The sequence below is a fragment of the Rhinolophus ferrumequinum genome, chromosome 8 (assembly GCF_004115265.2).
Source record: "Rhinolophus ferrumequinum isolate MPI-CBG mRhiFer1 chromosome 8, mRhiFer1_v1.p, whole genome shotgun sequence".
NCBI lineage: Eukaryota > Metazoa > Chordata > Mammalia > Chiroptera > Rhinolophidae > Rhinolophus > Rhinolophus ferrumequinum.
Window position 1 is genome coordinate 94,694,560 of NC_046291.1, and position 18,742 is coordinate 94,713,301.

An 18,742-nucleotide genomic window follows, 5' to 3' on the forward strand; every position below is an offset into this window, starting at 1 on the left:
CTCTGCTACTCTTCATCTGGGGCATGCGTGAGAGGTGAGGCGACAGAGACCTGAAGCACACTCAGAGGCCGTGCACTGCCTGGTGCCGAAATCACTGATGGCCAAGCCCGTTGTTAGTAATTCCAACTTCAGGCAGTCAGCAGCTTGATTGGCCCTGACTACATCTATTCCCGGAATAGGCTCTGAATCCAATTTGAGCTAAAATGCTATGACCTTTTGTCATGTGGGGTATCATGCAGGGTCTCAGCTCCCACTCCCCACATAAGAACGCAGGATATGGTGAGGCCAAAAAGGCACACCCACGGAGCCATGGATAGGGGAGTCATACCACTATATTCTCGCTGGTGGCTGGGTTGGAGACACAGGGAGCAAATATCTGGCATACCCCAACAAGCGGTCTTCCTATACATCCGTCTCGCTGGTGGCCGGGCGAGACACTCACAGGGAGCAGGATCCACATGATCTGCAATCCGCCATCTAATTTTCTGCCTGCCAACCAACCAACCAACCAACGCAGCCATGGCAGTTATATTAGTGGTTAATTGGCTAACTGGTTACAGCCAATGGCAAACCAGCCACAGCCGATGGCCATCTACTACCCAAGCCAACACCCCTCCACATGAGGCCAAGAGCCCGGAAACTGCTCTCTGGGACTCGGTCCCCACACCTATGCACACAGACTTCATGGAGAACACACACAATAAAGAATCTACTAAATCCTTTCTTACATAACTATATTATCTTTCAACTTGTTTAGACTTTTCATTATTATAGACTTTTCATTATTATGATATATATTATGATATACATATATATGAGAACTTTAGTTGGAAATGTTCACAATGTAAGCCATCTTAGTCAGGAGGAGACATAAGCTCACAGAATGCAAGTAAGAGCTAACAACGCTCAACAGCAGGGGCGCCGGATGCACCTGGGCCAGGGACAAAGCTGAGCCTGGGTACTGTTGGGCACTGGCCTTTGCTCTCTCTGTGGGTTGACTTCACTCGCTCTGCCTGTGCCCCATCTTCCTCCCTATGGCAAGGAATGTGGCTACCAATTGCTAAGTCCTGCAACCTCAGGCTTCCTCTATTAGAAAAGAAGCTTCCTCTCCAATCTCAAGTTTGGACTTCCCAGAACAGGCGAGTTTGGCCGTGGCTCTATAGATCAGTCCACCCCGGCCACAGTCCGGGAGTCACATAAGAATGCAAACGTCCCACAGAAACGTGAGGTGGGAAGCGGAGGAGGAAATGACAGATCTAGAGATCCCGGACGGATAAAACTATAGATGCCTTCTAACCGACTTTCCATGGTCCCCACTGTAACACACTAATCTGCACATTTCTTGGACTCATTGTCCTTCACCTTGGTATACAAACCTCCTTGTAAGTTCAGGGTCAGCTTACGTTATATCTCAGAAATGAATATTTGTTGCAAGCCTACACTAGCCTGTCTCTTCTCAAAATTAATAATCCATACCACAAAGTTCAATCTTTGTTCATCAGTTGCATTTTTATTCAGTTGAAACTGAATGGCACGTTGACATCAGTTCTTAAAGGACTGAGGATACCTCTCATTTAAAATTTTCCCTGTATGGCTAAGAAAAAAGTTGCCACTCATCTTGCTTTCATTTCTTCCTATTTCTGTGGCAGATACCACTAGTCATTCACTGCAGAAACTACCTGGGAATGCCTGAGAACATTGTCTGAAGCCAGCCTATTTGTCATCTCTAGGGATTTATAAAACAAATCATACATTGTGCTCCCTTTTTCTTCCTGAATTTCCCCCAAATTAGTTATATATGTGAAATGATGCTAACCTCTCTACCATCTATTAAATGCTGCACTTAACATGCTAGACTTCATGCTAGGCCAATCACAATAATTATTTCAGCTAATCACTAAGTAAAACAACTCTGTGAGACAGCATCACTATCTCTAGGGAAGTTAGAATCCCAAATTAAGCAGTTTATTTAAGATCACAGAAGTGTAAAAGGCAGCTGTAATTCCAGGTGTGTATAAATCAAAAGCAGAAATCCTAGGCATTAGCATTATAAGGAAAAAAAGGAGACAGAGAGAGAGAGAGAGAGAGAGAGAGAGAGAGAGAGAGAGAGAGAGAGAGAGAAGAATTACCTCACTGGAAATATTTATTTTGTTGAGAAAAGGGGAAAGGGAAAGCTAAGGACCCTCCAGTTCTCTTCCATACTAGCTTTTGTCTATACTACTGACCACCTCCTGGAGTTCACTCCGATTTCTTATACTCCAGGGCAGCTTTTCCAAAACTGTGTTATGTGGATGAGTAGTCTGTGGAAAGAAAAGTTTCACAATCAAATATATTTGTGAAATTGTGAACTTCAAATTAATTCCCCTCTTGCACAGTTTATAAGGGCATAGGCACACATGCATGGCCATGTGCATTCACACACACACACACACACACACATTGAAAAATCCTACAGTAAAGAAACCCATTTAATGTTGCTTTCTCCAGCACTCCTAAAATTTATTTGAACAAAGAAATCATTTTCCACAGAATACCATTAACATTAGGCAGAACTCGGAGTCTAGCCTCCCACTGTGTAGAGAACATTTGGATGAGGCTGTATTATGATGAGCTCAATAAGGAAGTTTCTTTGTTTAATCTGCTGACACAATATTTCTGCAAGACTGATCCACAGACATCCTGGCTGTTTGATAAAATGAAGATTTCAAGTCTTCATCTCAATGGACTTAATCAGAATCTCTGGGTTTGTAAGGTCCAGAAATTGGCATTTTAAAAGAGCTTTCCAAGTGATTTTTATGCATTCTAAAATTGGAAACTACTATCCAATAGGATTCAGGATCAAATCTTAAGATTACTTTTAACCCACCGATAGCATTGAAAATTGTGCTAAGTTAACATCTGCAGTCTGGTGTGTGCCATCATTTGAGGCCATTGTGACTTTACAAAGACTCTGGTGAAGTCAACTAGCTGCTCCCCAGACCCTTGGGTGTTCTTTAGCTTGGAAACCATTCCATTCAAGGGTTGGGCTCTCAAATTGGCAAACATGGAAACCCAATTTTGACAGGTTCTCAAGACTATTAGTCACTCAGAGTGTGACTCATGCAGGAAAAACTCACAAGAGTCTGGTGTGTACTAGAATTCCAATTCATAAATTTACATTGAAAGCCATGATTTACAAAGGGCCCAATATTTCCCCCAGATTGACAAACATATTTTCTTCATCAGGTAAGCTTCATAGGGTTGCAAAATATTAGAAGGCTTCAGTTAAACTTGAAATAAGAAAAGGATAGTTCTGAAATTTCTAGATTCAATGCCACTACTTTCTGAGAAACTGACTGCTCCAACCCATACGAGTGAGTGAACTCACACAGATTTTGCTTGTCCAACAGGGTACTCTCTCACTCTGAGTTCTTTGAATTTGGGCAGGCAGTTTTTAGAGATCTATCAATAACTCTAGCATGTAATATGATATTTGGGATTTAAAAAAATGAAGATCATCTTCGTTTTAAAACTTTACCCACCAACGTGTAATTGATGGTCTATAATTAGATTATAAGTACATACTTGTTCAAAATATGTCCTTATTTAGAAGAAGGTAAATTAGAACTGGCTAATAGATAGAACAAAAGAATGCTTGGAAGTGATAAGGTTATCTTTCCAAGTGATACACAGTTTCTGACATTTTGAACTAAATCCAGGTGTGTACAAATCAAAAGCAGAAATCCAGGCATTTGAATCATAAGGAAAACAAAAGACGCACACAAATTACCTTCATGGGAAATGTTTGTTTTGTTGAGAAAAGGGGACAGGGAAGGCTAAGGACCCTCTCGTTCCCTTCTACGCTATTATAGCTTTGGAATCCACTTTGACAGTTAAACCACTTGTCTGCCAGGACCTTGAGAAATTAAGGCAGCGATAAGCTCTTCTCTTCTGATGTGAATGTCTTTGGGGAAGAAGAACTATGAAAGGTAGAGACCAGGCTCATCCAGAGCCCGGGCTGCTGGGGGTGGCATTACATCCACTCACCAGACCTTAATTTTGAGGCCCAAACCTAATTTTCAGAACTACCCCAGATGCAACTCCAGGTTGCTGAACTAGGACGAAAATATCAGCTCCATGAGGACTGGCTCATGTACTTTCCAGTACTGCATTATCTCATATGATCATCACATATGGCTCCTGATCTAAAGCTAAATTTATGAAAATAAAATCAAAATAAAGTGAAAATTTCACTTTCTCAGTCATGCATAATATTCACATTTCATGTTCTCAGGCGCTGCTAGTGGCTAGGTGCTGGACAGCAGAACAGAGGTCATTTCCATCAGTGCACAATGTTCTGTTGCACAGTGTTGGTCTCATCTATTTAGTATTTGGTTCACTGAAGCAAACATTTATATTACAATCCCATAGGCTTCATCCATTCCCACTGAGGAATATTCGAAGCCACAGTGGTCCTCCACTCTGACATCAGGAAACCAGGAAAGCCAGCTGTGCATTCAATGCCATTGCCATCTCTTCCCACTTGACGTTGTACTGGAGAAATGGGCTTCGTTTTCAACATGTCTGAGGTTAAGGAGGTCTTAATTTAGTTTTTCAGCTACAATTAACATTGGCTATTTGATTTTCATTATTTAAGATGAATTTTCTTACCAATCTACTTTTATTTGACACAATCTTCCTTTAGAAATGTCAGCATTAATCCAGGCATAGTCCAGCCTAGCATAGATTCTGTGTGTATCTTCAAGATGATCCATTAAGATCTAGCAGATGTTGAGTTTAGCTTTCAAAGAAGAACATTATTTCTTTTATTTCCAAGTTGTGTGGGGGCCCATTAACTTTTCATGAAAACACTTCCTAACTATATAGTTTTGAAAAACTCATTTAACACCCACAAACCACAGTTCCCTTATTTGTAAAATGGGAATAGTTTGTCTTAAACATTTTAGTATAGCCCTTCATAGATTTGAATTAGAGGAAAACCCCAGCATGGCCCCTGATTTGTCGCTGAATTTTACCTAATGTAGGTGTCTCTTGTTAGGGTGTAGCACAGAAACAATAAGGCAAAACATCATGTAAAAGAGGGGGAAAAATGCATTTCTGTATACTTTTTTTTTTTTTTTTTTTTTGTACAAAGAGGCTTTAGATGGTGTTTGGGAAAAATTGAAGGAAGCTCTCTGTCTCAGAAGACACTAGAGAATGTGACATAGCCAAATGAATAATACCAGTGTTGTTTAAGTCTCTGCCAGGCACTTTTGAAAAAGAAAGAAAGAAAATATAAGGACAGTGACAGTGAGGATCGTATATAATTCCAATGCCGCTCTCTGGGCTCATGGGAAACCTTTATTCTTCTTCAATAACTTCACTTTCAGATAAATAGCTGACAGGGTTACAGACACACCGGCACCCTTCAGCAGTATTTTGTCGTTGTTGTTCCACTCCTAATAGGTAAACAATGACAACTTCACAAGCTTCCCCAACTTAACCTCTAGGAGCTGCTTGAGCTCCCTGAATCCTAGGGTGCACACCCCCGATCCTGTTACCAGGAGACTGGGGACATCCTTGGCAATCACCAAAGACATCCCGTATGCCTCTCTAGAGCTTCTCTTTATTCAGGCTCGCCTTCTCTTGCAGAGCTACCTCATTTCCCCTTAAAGCACAAGAGTATAATAAGAATAATGCGTTCGCATGCTTCCTCCCACTGCAATATTTATAGACCACATGGCTCAAATACATTGCTATGGTTTGCTTGTCTAATTTTATGATGGCGTTTCTAAACAAAAACACTCGCTCACTAGTGCTTACAGAAGGAGCACTTAACACCATGCGGATGATGACAGGTGGCACCAGATGCTTTTATTAGGTGCGCTTGCTATTCAAATAGAGAGCTACTTGGTGTGAAACACACTGGGAAGTTTTCAAGATGAGAAAGAGGTGAAGGGCTTCAATTCCCAAATCTTGGACAGCAATCAACAGAGTTTGGAGTGTGAAAAGATATTAAATATTGAGGGTGACAAAAAAAAGTACACACATTTTAAGAAAGGAAAAAATGTATTAAAATTGTAATACTCAATATATACCAATAACAAAAGATGAATACAACTCACGTTTGACTTCTGCAATTACAAGAGGTGCTCAAAGTGGTTCCTATCAGTGTAATTTTAATAGTTTTTCTTTTCTTTCTTAATATGTGCATGCATTTTTTTTGGCACCCTGTGTATTATCAAATTCATTCCTTATCTCGTGGCAGTACTGTATCCAACTCCAAAAGGTATGCTGAGTTTCATAAGTCTTACATGCAGTTCATCCCCAGCTACTAAGAGCAAATGCTGTTAAGGTTCAAATTATTCAACAAATAATTGCAAAGCCCGTGCTCTCAAATGAATGCATTAGTAGGCATCAAGAACTTTCTCTGGGAGGTGAAATATAGATACTATACAGACAACATCATGATTGGGAGAAAAATGAAACAGAGAAGGAAAGTGCCAGAGATATTCAAATAAGGAAAGAAAATTGTGAATATCAGGAGCAGTCAGGGGAGTTCACAAAGTAGGTAGGATTTGAACTAGACTTTGAAAGATGGGCAGAATTCAGGCAAAAGAGAACTATGAAGAGAATTACAGACAGTGAAACAGTGGCAAGTGCCTGAGGGCTGGATTGATACTGGCTGCTGTGAGGCAGGCTGTGGTCCACTTTGGGGCTAATTCTCCCACTCCTATTCCCATGTCTGTTGCCTGCCAAAGGCAGCTCAGTTGTAGCTTCATGCTTCCTCAATGCCATGAGCTGCTTTGTGTACACCATCTGGTTTCTTGTTTGGCTCACTTGCTCTTGAGCTTCTTAAAAGCAGAGAATATATATAGACGAGGTGTGATCAAACAATATTGTGAATGTTTAAATTAAAAAAAAAAATTACAGTAAAAGACACATTGCCATTAATCTCCCTCAAAATACTCCCCTTTGCTTCTGACACACTTAGCCTATCATTCTTGCCACCTTCGGAAGCAGTTCTGGAAGTCCTCTTTTGTGAGGGTCTTTAGTTGCGCTGTCATGGCTGCCTCAATGTCTTGCGTCATTTTAACTTTAGGGAAGAGCCAGAAGTCGCACGGTGCCAGATCCAGTGAATAGGGTGGATGAGGACACACCATAATGTTTTTATTTGACAGAAATTGCCATATACCAGAAATGATGTGTGATATGGAGCGTAGTTACGATGGAGGATGATTTGCGGCACACTTTAAAACACCCCTTACCTCAACCGTAGCTCACACCCGACTGACTGCATTGGACAAGTTGGAAGTTGTAACACATTGTTATTAAGGTTTGACTCGCCGCTTCCCATATTGATACCTGCCTTTCTGTTGGATGGCACTCGGCAGCAGCATTCACCCATATTTTGTGATAACAAGGAAAGGCTCCCTGTCACACATCACTTCGGGTACAGCAATTTCTGTCAAATAAAAACATTGTGTATACTCATCCACCTTATTCACCGGATCTGGCACCTTGCAACTTTTGGCTCTTCCCCAAAGTCAAAATGAACATGAAAGGTAAACGTTTTGAACCTATTCAGGACATGAAGGCAGCCATGACAGCGCAACTAAAGACACTCATGAAAGAGGACTTACAGAACTGCTTCAGAAAATGGCAAGAATGATGGGATGAGTGTATTCGAAAAGAAGGGGAGCATTTTGAGGGGGATTAATGGCAATGGGTCTTTTACTGTAATAAATTCTTTTTTATTTAAACATTCACTATATTGTTTGATCACACTATATATATATATATATATATTCTCGGAGGCTCAGCAAATGCATATATACAGAATAAATTAATATAGTTGCATATACAGGTGGATAATAAAGGTGGATATAAAGGAAGAGGCCAGGTCACAGGAGACCTCAAAAGGCAAGCTGGAGGATTTGAATCCTTGCATTTCATGCCTCAGGCTACATCATGTGCTGGAGGACATTTGAAATGCATGTACAAAATCTGAATTTCACCATAAATGGAGCTGTGATAAAATATATATTTTAGGAGGTGGGGAAGAGGTATGAGGCAAATTGTCACTAAGAGAACAGTTCTCAGCTATTTTATTTCCCTATGTAGAACGTGGTTTTACATTTAGGATAATTCTATCAAGAAAAGTTGTGTTATGAATTCACTATGTTGTGGAGATTTAAATGGTTGCAAATGGAAATTTTAATGCAATCCGGAGCTCATCCTTGGGGCTTCTCTGTAGGTCCCTGTAGGACGATGCAAAATTTGGATTCAAAGAAAATCCATCATGGAATCCTAGGCTTTTAGAGCTGTGAGGGTGTGCCCTGCTCTTTCTCAAGGCTTGGCTTTCCTGTAGTTCTCAGATATCTTGGATGTTGAAGAATTATTTCATATCACTGGAAACAATAGTAATTTGTATCACACTCTCTTTACTATTTGCCCAAGTCCCTGCCAACCACATTTTATCATTTTCCCCATGTGTGGGTCTTCTCACATAAACTTCAGGGTAGCAGCTGCTTAACATGAGTAAGTATAGTAATTGGAATGACCTTTAAAATGCATCTTCCTCCTGTCACTTGCAGTTTCTCAGAATTTGCCAAGCTGCCAGCTGAAATACCATTCCCACCTTTACACTGGTGTTTATTTTGGGTGGGTAGAGTTTTCCTTCGCTAAGTGTATTTGTAGCCTATATCCTGCTGGGAATGCATTACTAGAAGCAAACTCTTTAGCCATGGAAGCCTGGGGTGTGGGTGGGGAAAAGCTCAGGAAGGGGATGTTCAGACATCCCCTTGGCAGACAGAAGGATTCCCAGCACACCTGTGCTTTAGGAAAAAGTAGGGAATTTGTCTTTAGCTAAAACCTCAGTTAGAAAGCCTCTTCCTGCTAAAGAAAGCAGAATTGTGTGTTCTCCCCCCCCCCCCAATAACCCCCACAGCAGATAGTGATTTCAGCAGAGGAAATCACTGCTGGAAGTTGAGATTGTAATCAGCAGCCAGAGGTTTGTAGGAGGCAGTGGAAAGTGCAAGCCTCTGAGAAATTCACCTGTCAGCTTTGGCAGTGACCTGGGAAGTTACCTTTGCAGAGAAGGAGGCCACATCTCCCTTTCCTGGCTCACTGCCCCCAACCCCTATTAAACCAGCCTCCCTCTCTCCTTGTACTCTGTTTGTTTGTTTCATGCCAGCATTTGGGAACTTATATGTTTATTTCCATCATTATTTGGTCAAAATCTGTGTCTCTCCATGGATCCTTTGGAATTCAGAGATAGTCTGCTGTGTTCAGCACTCAGCCGCTACCCAGTACTCGACACAGCAGAGATGTTCCAAATACAATACACAGATGAATGAATGAATGGCCCATAATAAGGGGAAAAAAAAACAAATATGTCCTGGATCCAAGAACTGGAGAAAGACCAGAGCGGGGAAGAAACCAGTGACTCTCCCTCTTGCTCATTCGAAATGTGCCAGCACACAGTAGGCCCTTTAAAAAGAGCTGTTGAGTGAGTGGTTGGGTCACAGGAAGATTAGCAGCGCATGGGGCTGTCTCTCAGAAAGAGGAACGGAAGTGTATCCGGGCTCACCAGGGAATGTCAGATCACGTGTGCTGTGTATCTATACACCTGTGTACACACACACATATGCTAACACTGACACGTTTAATTTTCATTTCAGCGTGTGAGCTTCTATAATTCTCAACAAAAGTCTTTGCTTTAATCTATAAACCTCGAGTTTTTTAAGAACCACATCTGGGATTATTTTCATATCTACAGCAGGGATAGCCTCCTACCTAATTATGACGGTGACGATCAGGTTTTTCAGCATGGGTAAAAGCAAGGTGATGAAAACACTGCTCACGATAAAGCTAGTGGTGTCCTGGATGCACTGGGTGCCACAAGAGCTGGGAGACTGTGAGCAGGAATGTGAAGTTGTCTCGCACGGCCGTGGGCTCCCAGTCTCTCTGTGTCCCTCTGCCCTCTCCAGGCCTTGAGACCGCCACTGCTCGGTTTCAGGAGAGAAGAGGCCTGCAGCTGGCCAGGAAATCATGTCAAAGAGCTCTTTGTAAGATGAAGTTACACCTAAAGGGAAGATTTCAAATCTGTACCTTGAACCAAGGGAAAACATTGATCACTTGTCCAAAAAATGAAATAGGTTATGAATGGATAGGTAAATTACTCAGTAAAGCGTCATCTTTTCTTCTGCCTGTGTCTGGCCTGCTGGGATACATGGAGCCCTATCCGTTTCTGTCCCTCTTGCTTTGAACTTCCCAGACTTTCATCTCCCTGCTCTCGGTCAATCCTTGCCACAGCTCCAAGAGAAGGCAGTGATAGTAGAGCCCTGCTCTTGATTCACAAATACCCTCGGTGAGGAAATGTGTACATCATCCCCGTTTGACAGCTGAGGGAGCTGAGATAGGAAGAGGTTAAGTGACCAGTTGTGTCTGGAGTTGCACTAAAATGTAAACAGCTGGGGCTTCACCACCTCAAATTCCTGAGTTTGATTCTGTTTTGAGGTAAATTATTAAACTTCTGTCAGAGTCAGTTTCCTCATCTGACAGTCAGGGAGGCTAATAGTCCCTATGGGTTTTGCGAGCTGAAGGGAATGGCACATGATGCTGCTGACTATGCACGCGATACAAGGAGCAGTTGGGTCTACCTAAGCTTTCAGAAGTCCATTCTGCTGTGTTCATAGCACAGTTGTTTACAGCAACACCCAGGAGGCCAGATTTCAGTTCTACGAACTTCCTATGAGATAATTTAATTCAAGGTAAATATAGCACAGAGCTAATTTTAAACTTAGGTTTGTCGGCAGAAACAAGTGAGGGCATTTTATTACAGGTCAGTCCTACTTTTTCCCGAACTCAAAACATATCAAGCTCTTTTTTCTCTCCCAGCTGTGTGTATTAAATGATGCTGACCAATGGGCCACCGATGAATTCTTTTCGACTAGAGAAAAACAGTGTTAAAAGGCCACAGGTGCTTTTCCTCAGCAGCCCAATCAGTGCACATCAATGCAGATGAGGAAAAAACGAATGTGACATTGGCTGTGTAGAAGGGAAGACATTCTGGAGTATGCGAGAAACAGAAGGAAGGCCCTATTGGGGTGTGGGATGAAGACTAAATTGAGATATTGATCGTGTGAAGGGAATAAAAAGGGAGAGCCTGTGTCTTCTGATTATTAATTTATCAAAATTTTCTACATAGTTAAATATAAGTACTGGCTCAGAAAAGTAACTTGAGAATCTAAAATACCATTCTCTTCATGTTTTGATCAAGATCAAAAGTTTGCCTTAGCTTCTATGTCATCTAAAACACCCGAAATTCATAGCTAGTATTTCTCAGGAGAGATGATCCAAGTAATACTGATTTGATGTACGTTTCCTCACTGCTCTCTGAACATGCACATCTCACCTCATCCTCATAACCATAGCTCTTAGAAAGAATCCCTCAGCTTGGGAAGTGCTCGTGATAATTCATGCAGTTCATTGTTTGGCTCTGTTTTCAGCGTCGATATTTCAGATTACCAGTTATCAGGGAAGAGTCTCACTGCCTCTGACTGGACAGAATGAAGTGCCACCCTTGGCTTTGTCGGGGCTCTGTGTTTGCCATGAATTGGGGGTACCTTGGTGCTCTTCTTTATGCCCAGGAAGAGAGGTACCATTTCATAGATATAACAATCGACTTTTCTTGTTAAAACACATGATGAGAGAGATGAGGTTGGTTACAGAACACAGATGCACTTGTTCAAGGGCACCTACTCAGATCAAATCCAGGTTCCAACTTCCTAAAAAGCCCCTTTTCCCTACTGACATTTGAAGAGAGACGAGATAGGTGGTGAGGAGTAGCCCTCATTTAAGGAGCAGGCAAATAAATCAGTACATTTTCTGGGCAGTTAGAGGTGGAAGGGCCTTGCAAAACTCAGCTCCGAATCACCTCCTCAGGACAGCCCTTCCAAGTTAGTTCTGAGGTTCCTCTCTTCCCTAATTAGGCCAAAGAAATAGATAAGGGTGATCTCTTGGTGGGTGGAGCCTGTGGCTCTCTGTGAGTCTCTCTCAGTGGGCTTGTCCCATGGTTGTTGACAGTGAGCTGCATGGATGATAACCCCTCTGGCATCTGTGGTGGTCTATAAACTGTGGCCAATATCCCTTCTCCTCCTGTGTTAATACAACCGGTTTTGTGATTTCATCGCAAGATGAAAACACATCATTTTCTGCTTTGCAATCCTGCCGAACCATGTAGGATGCCTCTTAACTGCAAAGTTAGAAGCAGTACAGTGCAAAGACAGTCATGACATCTTCAACCAGACTGTGGTCTGTAGCCAGGCTTGGCTATGGACTCAATGTGTGACCTTGGATGGGTTACTTAGTACCACTGTACCTTAATCATTTCATTCTGTAAAATGGAGTTAGTAACATTACCTACATTACAGGATTGTTGTAAGGATATATTATATATATACACATACGCACTTATAAGATACCCTGGCACACAGTAAGCATTTTTTAAAGAGTAACTATTAATATGGCCTGTTCCTCAGATTTTAAAGTGCTGTGTGCTGCCAAGTTCCCCACGGTCTGGGCTTTAAGTTCTCTTTTAGCCGCTGCTGTCAGCAGAGTCTTTCCCATTGAGGCACACAGATACCCAGCACGCCACCTTGCTAAGTCCCAGCCTGATGCTCTCTAACTGGCCTGGAATACCCCAGCATGACCTCCTTAAAGCCAGCTCAGTCCTCCAGTTCCTGTCACATTCTTACTTTCTCAGTGACACTCCCTTGACCTGTCCCGGCTCCCCAAGGCAATAGGCCACCCACATTTATATGGGTAGAGGAATCAGCCAATTCTTGATTTGAATCTTGATACCCCCCTAAACACACACACACACACACACACACACAAAACAAAACAAAACATAACGCTGCCAGGTAACCTCAGGAGCTCACTGAACTTCCATGAGCACCCCTGGTCTTATTTGTAAACTGGCAACAATGAGGCAACTCGAGGGCTCCCACATTTGAGCATGCATCAGGATCACCTGGAGACTTGCTCAGACTCACATGACTCCCCTTCCCCAAGGTTCTGGTCCAGCAAGTAAGGGCTGGGGCCTGAGAGTATGCATTTCTAACAAGTTGCCAGGTAATGCTGGTGCTGCTGGTCTGAGAGCCAAGCTTTAGAACACTTTTGTGGGTCTCGCAGAACTATGGATAGAAGTAAATGAAAGAATATTTAGAGAATGTTTGTTCAGTAACTGTTATATAAAGTATAGCCCTTCCTTTTCCTCCATGAAGTAGACTAAAAATAATAAATAAAAACAGCTGAAGCGTTCTTGTTTGGATTCGGGCCCCACCCCCGTAAGTTAAGAGACAATACCATATTGTCACATTTCTCATTTTAGAGTTAGAAGCTCAGATTGTGTGGGCATTGCCCTTACAATAACTTTTCTGGCACCCAGTGGAAAGGTTTTCCATTTTAGAGAAGAACTAAAACATACGTATTATCCTACAATGTAATCTGTTGATATAACATACTGTTTTTAACAAACTCCCACACACGGGGTGAGTTTTTAGCATGAGTCTGTTTACGGGAAGTCACCCAACATAATGCTTCCCCACTCTCCGTATTTACAATACTCCAAACCCTGAACCAAGAAGATAAGAATCTTGACCAGAGAGTACAGCCGATGCCTTTCTTAAAAGAGAGAAAGGCAAGTGGTTATGGAGTGAGAAGTGTATTTCATAACTTAGTTGGCTGCAAGAAATTTAAAGCAGTGCTTCACATGGGATTCACTCATGAGAAAAAACTGTTTAATTGTCGAGAGGATTAGAGCAAAAAGGTCTCCACGGGACGCAATAATAGCAAAGACCACGGGGGCAAATCCCCTGCATCAGGACCTGGCTTTACCACACTGTGCAACTTCCATTTCCTTCTATGCAAAAGCAGCGCTGCATGATCTCTGAGGACCTCCCCCAGTGCCCCCACTCTATCAGGAAGAGACCCAGGAAATGAGACAGGTGACCATAGAAACCCTTTGCTGGCAACAGAAAACCAGATGAAATCAGTCTCTATCAATCTTTACGAAGGTGTGTAGCAATGTTTTTTGGTGGGTAGAGTCACTGGCATTACAATGGCACCCCCGACCCTCCCCCACACAGGGTGTGAGGCTTGCTGGAAGGAAAGATCAATGATCCAGCTGTGCCTTTCAGTGGTGCCACCAAGTCCACTGTCCTGAAAATAACAAAAAGACAAGTCATGTTTGTTGGCACCTGCAGATAGTCTAAGACCATACTCCCTTCCAACCAAAATATCCCTTCACTCAGGCACATCTGAGGGTCTTTGTTTATGTATATTCACAAAAGTTTTGTGGGGTTTTTTTGTTTGTTTGTTTGTTTTTATTGTTGTTGTTATAGTGGGAAGCAGGGGAGAAGCTGAGGGACGAAGACCGAGGATGTCTGGAGGGAGATGGAATTCAGTTGGCCCCACAGTGTCCTTCGGACTAAATTAAACACCCCTTTGGAGAGGGGCACTGAGCCAGAGCTGGTGGAACTTCTCAGGGACCAGTGGGTCCCTGATCAGGGGGACAGCTGCTTGGGGGTCCAGCTGGAGAAGAAACCATCCCTCTCCCCACTCCTCACCCCTTTTGTATAGAAACTACGCAATCCCAAGGACTCCAGGGTTAGAAGCTGTAGGGCAGTGGTTCTCCAAATCGGGTTCCAAGACCATCCCAGAAGCACCCTATATTTGGTAGAAACACCAAATTTCTGGTCCACTACTATAATATCAGAAACTCCGGGGTACTACCTGGCAATCTGGGTTTTAACAAGCACCCCGAATGACTCTCATGCAGACATGCTGGAACTGACCTGCGTGATTTAAGAAGCCATTCACTCCCAGGGTCGTGCAAATTCAGGGTCTGCACATGCATGAATCTACAAATAAGGACCGCCTTGAATTTTGTGTCGTAGGCACAGCACATGCTTTTGTCACCCTATCCAGGCCCTGAGAGCAATGCTTTAGGAGAATCCAATAACCACAGCTTTGAATCCAAATGGATGGGCCTTTCCCTAATGGGTGGTGGGTGACTGGTCACTCAGAGGGGCAGCTCCTATGAACAAGCGAGAAACAAAGCCCAAGGGAGCCACAGGGCAGACTGATTAGAGAGTGTGTGAGGTACATCTGTGGGGAACCATCCCAGAAACTACTGGGGATTACGCGGCCGTCGTAGGGGTGGGAGGAGCTTCAGAGGGAGACCTGGGCTTCTCCTCTCCCCATGGAAACTAAGAGTTAGCAACTTTTGGCTACAGGAATAAGCATGGCAAGATTTACTGAGTATCTCCTATGTACTAGACATGCACCTGAGCCCCTCATGTCTCACATTGTCTCATCGATTGCTAAGTGCAAGGGTCGGTTTTATGATCCTGGTTTTGCAGAAGAGAAAACACAGACAGAAGGGTTAAATAATATGTGGTATATCTCAAGCGGATGAGCAGTGGCCTGAAAATTCGACATGCTTTACCACTTCTCACATGTATGGCCACTTGCACTGGGATTACTGAATTTCCATGGGTGTGACTTCCACTCCCCCATCTTAGACAACTGACTCCTCAGCACCCCTGCTTGCTCCTCATCTTGGATACTGTCTCTTATTCAAAATCTTAGACGACATTTTGCAATTTGTTTCTTCTGCCCTGCACTTTGAACCCTGGAGGACTGGACATGACACCTGGAATTGACTTGTTGGATCCTTTGAGAAAAGTCGTAGCGAGAAGTACTCTTGACCTGGGCCGCCGGGACTGTGCCACCCTTACTTCATTCAGAACCTGCCTGACATTGCACATCACTTTGAATGCCCCCTTTTTAAATGGAATCTCATTTGAGTCACCTAAGGTTTACAAATAATTTAATACAGTGCATGCCCATAAAAACTGTTCTGTGGTTGGGCAGCAAATGGGCTTACACAATTCGAGCCACAGACACACAATGACTGAAATGCCTTTGGGATAGATAGTACATTGGTCACCTCTGGACTGCACCTTTAATCCTACAACCATGGAAGAGTTGACATGCAGCTCCAGGTCTTCGTTTACCCTATTTCAAAACTAAACTGGGAATACTGATGCCCTGTACTCCCAGGGCTTATGCAGCCCCCACCACGTCGTATCCTACTCCGGTCTTTACCTAAGTCTGCCCCACTCATTCAGCCACTGCCCAACAATGAGTCTGAATAACTGAGGGTATGATACAGTTGTTCAAGGCACGAAGCATTTACTGAGGGTGACTTGGCTCTGTGATAGTTTAGACTATCATGCCTTGCCTACCACAAGTCCAGGGGATTGCAAGAGATAAGTGTAGCTCCTGGAGAACAGGGCTTTGGGGTGTGGAGGACATGATATTGGAAAGCCAGCCCGCAGAGTAGGGAGAGTAGCTACACATTGTTTTCTAGAGGTTTAGAAAGACTATTGAAAGACCATGGGGTCTGTTGGGAGTTCTCCATTCTAGCCCTAAGTGAGATTCCTACAAGGTATTCTACCCTCTTCTCCAACCTCTCCTTGGAGTGTCAGGCACTGGGCACCTCTATAGATGGAGCTTCCTAAAGCCAGCACTGTCCCTGCAGCCACAGCCGTGGGCCGGGACAGTTACACCAAGTCCTTTCTTTCTTGTGGCCAGAAGATTTGGAATTTGCCAATCATTGAGAAGCAAGTTGTTAGTTGAGGTTCCTACGTCCCTGGGAAGGGACCCTCCCAGCTTTGACTCAAAGCCTTGTACCAAGGAGAGTTTGGGAACTTGCACGGGCTGAGCAGCAGACCCAGACACTGTCTCAAAGCGAACATCCTTAAAGGATTCCACTGGAGAAAGCGCTTAAAATTTCAAAAAACGTGTGACTTTTCTGTGAATGTGACCTTGGTTTTTCCATACTGGTTTTCCCTCAGTAACTAGCACCAAGAGCGTTTTAGTGTGTAAGATGGCCAGCATGGAAGGGAAGCTGGGAGGACTAGATCCCTTTCACAGACAAGTCGGATTACTCTGAGGGCGGAAAGGCAGGGGTGGGGCAGGGCAGCCACTGTGAGGCCCGAAAGAAGGCTTGGGTGCCACAGCCTCTGAGGAAGGGGCAGAGAGGTGAGTGGCCTGAGAGAGAAGAGACGCAGGCCAGATCAGATGCTGCCCTCCCTGGACTTTCCAGACAGAAGCACAGGTAAGAAAAACCAGTCAGACTCTTCTGCACCCCTACCTCTCCCACCACCCCCACCGCGACCCTCAAGGGCAAGTTCCTGAAGGCAAAGACTTTGCCCTTGCCCCCCTTAAATCAGGTTTTCATCAACACAGGAAAAATGAAACACAAAACTCAGAAACCACTTGCTTTTCTAATCTCTACCCCTCTCCAACAAATGTTAAATGTAAGTTCAAGAAATAATTAATTAAGCAAAGCCTTTTATCACAGTTTTCCCTTCTGTGAGAGACCCTGTCTGCTAAATCAAGAGAAACACACCATTTACCACAAAACTAAGCACAATCCCTTATTCTTACATAGTTAACCAAAACCCGATTATATGTAATACAATTATACAGACTACAATTACACAAAAGTAATGATGCAGTGTAGATGGCAATGACTTTTGTGTAATCAAAAACAAGAGCATCCCTGATTAGACATGAAGGCATTGATCAGTGTTCCCTCTATTGATCTACACTGTGCAGAGCCTGGGCTGGCTGACACTTCCCACCATCATTCACAGGCCTCCAGGGGCGGCAACCCCTCGGGGCAGCATCTTTTATTCTCAGGTCTCTAAAGTAGCACATTATAACGAAGCACACGTGTTATTACCCACGTGTCCAGCTTTTCAAATAGAGAAAAACAAAAGATAAAGTAGAAGAGCCAGAAGTCAGTGTGATTTGTTGACTATCACGTGTGCAGTGGTATTATCAGAGGAGCGTGCTCATAAAGCTCTAATTTCACCACTCGTCCCAAGCCTTAGAGGAGACTCGGCTGTGTGCAGCTGATTTCTGCGTCACTCCGGAGAGGGACCCGCTGCGTCTCACTGCTCCCCTGCACTCAGGTAGTCACCTCCAGCTCTGGGGGGGTTCCCTCTCGATCCATCTTTCTCACTATTTCCCGAGTACCCTTCTTACTACTAGGCAGATCTGAGCACCTTCCTTTCTGACTCTCACCTAGAGCAGAAAGACAAACTCCACAGGAACACACCATTCCTCTGATGAAGTTTGGTCCACATCTCTAACCACATTCACGTCACATGCTCCACCTGACTGACCTGCTATCCCCACTGCACAGTCTTTTATCACATCTAAGACACCATTCATTAGAATACATACCACTATTTTAAATGCCACTGAGATAAATAAATGTTGGCAATTAAACTACTACCATCAACTGTAAAATGTGTCCAAATATTACAGATTTCAAAATGAAAAGCAGGTGTCTTGAAGTGATGAAGTGCTTGCAAGCATGATGCCTCCTGCTTCTATGCCATTTCACTTGCAGCATCCAGCCAGCTCATCCCACACGCACACGTTTACCCCTCAGCAGGGTCTCTCCCGTCCTGTAAGCTGCAGCACAGCACCCCTCCCGGAAAACCTCCTGGATGTCCCTCTCCCTCGGCCAGACTGCCATATGTCCTGCCAATAAGGGTGCACATCTTGGTCACGTATTGCACTTTATCGTAATGGCTAATTTTTTTCCTGATGAAAATTGAGTAAAGACCCTGTTTAACCAACACATAGGCTAGTACTTAACACATATTATTCA

General features: G+C 43.4%; 1 protein-coding gene across 4 annotated transcripts in view; it reads right to left on the bottom strand.

The window, feature by feature from the left end:
- The window catches only part of CNTNAP5 (contactin associated protein family member 5), a 769,018-nt gene that overhangs the window by 300,746 nt on the left and 449,530 nt on the right, over positions 1–18,742 (bottom strand). The window lies entirely within an intron of this gene.